Consider the following 6,321-nt stretch of genomic DNA (forward strand, 5'->3'; position numbering starts at 1 on the left):
CAGCAGCTTCTAGGTGACAGTTGGTAGCTTACACAAATTGGCTTCTAGAGACTTTAGGCAGGCAACAGGTACCTTTTTTGAAAAATAACTGGTCTTAAATATTTATTACAAATCTGAATTCACCACTGAATGAAGCTTGTAATAAATATTTTTTTTAATTCTAAATATGAACTCAGTAGCTTATTCCTAAGAGGAGACAGCAAATACTGCATTTAATATTGGAACAGCTATCGCTGCTACAGTGAAAATAAGTCTGAGGCCTTTATCAGCGTAAGCATATTTAACATTGAGCCTTTACACCTTGACTGGTGGGCATGTCAGCTCAAATTAGGGGTGACTTATTAATATTTAAAAGGAGTCTTTGAGCCTGCCAAAAGAGGTTATTTTTACAGGGCAAATTTGTAGTAACAACTCGGCTTGGGGGATGAACTCCACTCTGTTCATAGAGTGTGTGGCACTCCGCACTATGCAGAGCTCATGGAGTGCATAAAACTCCCCTCCGTGTAGTGTAGTTTTTTCCACACTCGCCCTCGCCAAGGGTAAGTTTGCACTGCACTCTACCGCTTGCGGAACTCAGTGGAGTTTTTATGTCACTTGGTGGAGTTCCACTTAGCAGAACTCCGTAAACTATGCCGAGGCTTTGTTATAACATGCACAGCTGGGGGCAGGCATGCAGACATGCTTACATTTCAACTATAGTGAATGTCACGATGAGTGTTGCAGTCCACTTGTGACATTTAACTTATGGGTCCTTTGTACACTGTGGTACAATACAGGTACGTTAATAGTGCCAATCAGGGAGATATAAATGTCATTATGTTGAAATGAGGAGTACAATTACTTTACCACTGGTCTACAGGGCACTATAGCCAGCAAAAATAGGTTCAAATAAAAAGGCTAAACAATTGGGGTGACCATGCAGAAGGGGCTAATTTGCAACAAAAGGGGTAAAAATTCCTATGGTCACCCTACATCTAAGAGATAGATCAGCCTATAATTTGTTTGGGACCTTTATATCTCCTCTCTTATGTATCAGTCACATTATTGGCACCCCTCTAAATATGAAGGATATGACCAGTATCTATTATGAGAGAGAACATTTGAGATAAAACTTCAGCCCACCACCCAAACCGTGTCTTTCTTATAATAGCAGGAAGGTTATCAGGACCAGTTGCGTGACTCAAGTTTAAATTCACTATAATGCGTTTTTATATTGCCTACTGTAATGAGTGCTTTGATGTCATCTCCCACCCCTTCCCAGAGGGTAACACCTCTTTTTGCAGGCTCTATCCTCTTACCATATAAGTCCTTTAAATACTCCTCTCAAGCCGCTTTTCTTCAGCACACAATTCATTGCCCCTTGTATCTTGCCTGAACCCTCATGAATTAACTTTCAACATTTCTTACGTTATCTGTTTCAATTGCTTCCAGCAAATTTCCCCAACATTTTTCTTTACATTTCCTTTTCTGAATTTTGTATTAGTGTCGTATACACTGTCCTCATCTGTACTAGATTAATATAATTTTCAGAATCATACCTTACTCTGAGGCTTCTCTCCCTTGTCCTCATCAGTCCCTGTAGTTTCCTGCAATCCCCACTGAACCAATCCTTTTTCATTCCATGCTTACCTTGGGTCTTCTTAGCCTTCGATTTTACACCTTTTAAATTCACCCTGGGACACTGCACCACTTGTCTAATTGTATTTTCATACCATTCTAGATTGGGTATCCTTTCATTTTCTAGAATTAAGATTTGTTGAAAATTGGTCAGTTGTATCAAGCATCGCTCTGTCAATCTGGTGGTAAGGCACTTAGGGTAGTCCAGTTGTAGGGGGATTACTGTATCTTGCTGGCTCCTTTCACCTCTTTTTAATTCTAGTTTTAATGAGTCATGGTCACTTCCCACTCCTCATGTTACGCAAAACTTCTTTATTTTTCCAAAGTTCCAGGCATGCATGAAAATGTAATCAATTGAGCAGGATTGCAAGCCTACCTTAAACATTTGCTTGGTAGGACAGTTGGCATCTATCCTGCTATTCAAACAGAACAAACTCTTTGTGCACAAATACTTTCCTAATGCCGTATCGTGTGCGGACAGTGTAGTATCAGGGAACTAGCCACACTTATGTTATATGAGAATATTTCTTTAAACAAAGGGGTCTATCCTTTGAGGGTTAATTTTATGGTTAAAATCAGGATGAGCATATCTCTAAAGAAACCAATACCATACCTATTTGGATTATAATTCTGGATTCACACTGGTCATAAGGATGCTCAGGTGGCTGATGCAGGGGTGAATTCCACTCAGTTGAACTGGTCAGTCTCCTTATAAGGAACGGTCCTTATAATAGGTTGTGGTGTTGTTCCTATATTACCCACACAGGACCTGCACGTTTGAATAACATAAACTGTAGGATTGGTGGCAGACTAACTCAGAGCACTCCCACCGAGTATGTTAGCCTGCTTGCATTAGCTAGCTCACAGTGCCACTGGAATCTCCTCTTATGGGGGAGAGAAGAGTTTCTGCCATGACAACCCTAATTCCCCAGGATCGTTGAAACAATGTACTACCTTTTACTCAGTCACTCGTGCTCACTTACTTCATCTGACAGAGTTACACAGAAGAAACAGTCAGGAGTGTTTACAATGAGTCTTTATTGCACAGTTGTTCTTCTAGTGTATAATATATGTGTGGCAACAACTGTTAGACAGTAGCAGAGATATATGATCAGCAGTACAGTGAATATAAAAGGATAGTACAGTTCTACTATTTTGCAATAGTCATTAACACATACATGGATAAAATACATGATAAAAGAAAGTGTGCATACTCCTACGATGCCCATCTAGATGTACCTAAGTGTACCTAGCATGTGAGTAGTGGTGAAGCCGAGAATCCCTCTAGGTTTAGTCTAACCCTGTTACCTGAAGCAAGAGAGTGTTCGAACCCGTCCTGGTTTCTAGTTGGACACCAGGCAAGGGATGCTTAGACCACTGTCAGCTGGAGCGTCTGCATGCAGAAGCCTCAGCGTCTCTGGTCAGTGTGTCGGCCTGGAAGTCTCAGTTCCCTTTAACTAATACTAGCAAGAAGTGCTGTATTTATTTAGAAAAGTATCTTGGATTTCTTTGTCCCTTGTTTCTTGTAATAAATATTGTTGGGTTTGAGGATGACGTATGGGATGAACCTTGTACGTACATATTATGCAGGTGGATGTAATGTAGCCACAGCCTGGTTTCCAAGAACCTTTATGAACATTCATTCATACTGTGTCAGTCTAACGATGAAGTCATAGAACACCATTGTTCAGAGAAACCCTCCTTCTGTGCCCGGGACTAGAACTAGGTAAAGGTTCAATCGTAAACGGCTTGTTACTGTGTAGTGTAGGGAAGGTGATGTAGGTGAAAGGGTATGATGTTACCCGTTGCCTATTTTGGGGTACCTATACGAAACATAACAGGGTCACTAACCATGGACTGACATTTCCAGTGCTAGTAGTCTTTCCAGGTTTTCTTCAGCCTTGGTGATGGGAACTCCTCCCCTATGATATCTCGAGTCTCACCAACCTTCAGCTGGTGGGAGCCTGTTTAAGGAAAGATATCTGTCTGTGTAGACATCTCATACATTTTCAAACAGGTTTGCTGGTATTAGGACTTGCAATGAAGATACTGACTTAGAGAGTCACAGAATGTGCTTTTCTCCTGCAAATATAATGTGAAATTCGCTACAACCTTTTATCTTATTTAGCTTTCAAATAAGGCCATGGTAGGTTGGTGTTTACAATGTACAAGTAGCACAACAGTGCTGACTGTAGTGTATATTTACACCACCTACATGTCCTGGCTAACTGTTGTTTAAAACACCGAAGTGTAACTCAGCAGTAAAAAGTGTTCCTGCCATTTGGAAACTCTATATTTATATATAAGATAAGTCACCTCTAAGTGTGTTCTGTTAGACAACTGGAATAGGTGTTTATTGTATAAATGAGGGACAGACAATGGGACCAATTCGCACAAATAAATATGCATGCATATATTTGCTCATGTGTATCATTACTACTTCACCTAGGTGTAAATATACACATTTTGCTATTCCAAGTGCAGACTTAAACCTTGGTGTAAGTGTATATGTCTCTACCCTGCATCTGGGGTGAGGAGCCGCCTACAACAGGATTTAAATGTGTAAATGTACTATTTGTAACTTTACGCACTTACCTGGAGATCTCCACCAACCTGGGGGCAATCTCCCTTTGGTAAAGTGTAGGAAAGAATATGAAAATATATGATTCTTTAAAAAAAGATATTTTAATGTACAGCATAAATGTAAGTTGATTTAAAATATGTTTTATTAAATTAGAATCCGTAAAATAAAATGATGTCATCAAACTTAATGTTTTATCAGATAATAAATGTACTTATAATCCTTCAATTTATAAATAGTTTTTGACCAATTTTTCAAACAATTCCACCCTCTGTGAAACTTTTATTCTGGTATACTATGCAATACAGTTTGTTAAAAATTAGATGCTGAATTAGTTTACATTATTTTCTTTTTTATAAAAGTTTAAAAGTGTAATTCATTTTTAATTATTTTTATTCTTACATTTTAAAGTTTTCAAATGCATGTATTAATAATGATAAATACATTTCTTAAATTAATCTAGATTTACATATATAATATGCAGTTGTTGCATTTAGAAAAGCCCACAGTGTCCTGACTGTAACTCAAGTTTTTACTAGTAATATATTGTTTTACCAATATGTCCATCAGTGAACTTCTCCTACCTAATGCAATATAGATCGTCATTTATACAATTGGATATAATGGCATCAAATTTCAAACTTTGCTAATATATTTTGAATATTTTCTATTGTGCATTCTTGACAATTGTTTAGTGAGTTTTATATTAGGTGAAAAATCTAATCCCTGTCACAAAATTGGACCCATGTTTGCCATTGCTGAGAAGGAGTTCCTTTCTATCACTCTGTTTTTAGTCTTTCCACTGCTCTAGCCAAACCTCCCTGGGGACAGCCCGTTTCTTAAACCTTTCCAACATAATACTCTATTCAGCTGCAAATTAGGTGTCAATGATATAATTTCTTTTGGCCCTGAAGAGTTTCCTGTAAGGAAACTTGAGATTGTGAGGATGGCTGCTCATAGCTTGAAGGAGTCTGTGGGTTTGCTGTAAAGAGTTTTCCCCACTACTAGCAGTCATACAAAGAAGATATGTATCAATAAAAACATGGTACAAAATGTGGATTAACTGACAAAATGTACTTACTAACGCTCTATGGAAGGCACAGCAAGATGACTTACAATCAGATTAGGACCTACAGTCATCTTTCAAGCTAATGAACACGAGAGACCTCTGGCAACAGAACTTACTATTCTCGTCTTTTCAACAAATATTTAAGAAAGTAGCAAGAATACACTCACTAATGGATGACAAAATCATTTTAAACTATTGTGCACATGCATGGATGGTCTTACAATCATACACGAAAACCAAAACCTTCAGCATACTTTGGCTTGACCTACTCCCCTTTTCTAAAAGCAAAGCTGCTAGCTAGCTATACAATTATGCATGCTACCGTCTAATGTAGATCAACCTAGCTGGAAACACAATGGACCTAAATCATGTGACCACCTTGGAGCATCAAAGACGGAATGTATTCACCTAATATGCATCTGTCCAGGTTTAAAAACATATCTATGTTTATTTAAAAAAACAACTTTTTAACATTAGGGGTATCCGCACATGCAGATCTGAAATATTAAGATGTCTTGACCTGAATGACCCACAGCTTAATTGTAAAATTCTTATTTCAGTGCGAAAAATGAGTAGGAAACAGACTGATGGGGAAAGCACAATAGCACTTTAAGTTAATGCTGCACCAAACAGACCCTGTACCATTTTTTAAGCTTATGTATCAGTGGGAACTTAAATAATTTTTCAATATGTATATTACTTGTGTTCAACTCACCTAGTTTTACTGGCATATTGTTATGGTTTTAATTAATTTAAACGATAAAAATTGAATCTGCAAGTGAAAAAAGAGTAATAGATGATGATAAGTCACCTTAAATAGTACCTCAAAAGTCAAAGAAATCTATAGTATGGTACTTGATGGTGCTGATAAACTGAAGATCCTGATCATTGATGTTAAGGCCATGTAAACATTCCTCCAATGAAACCAATTCCATCTATGTAACAAAGTCACATTACCACAAGGTTAGTCATTCCATCCGTGGCATGCCTGCCAACCACCAGCCCATAAAAAGATTGTCATGGCTAGGGATGACCCTTTAAATTTGAAAAAGTG

This window comes from Lissotriton helveticus, chromosome 9 (genome assembly GCF_964261635.1).
Source record: "Lissotriton helveticus chromosome 9, aLisHel1.1, whole genome shotgun sequence".
Classification (NCBI taxonomy): domain Eukaryota; kingdom Metazoa; phylum Chordata; class Amphibia; order Caudata; family Salamandridae; genus Lissotriton; species Lissotriton helveticus.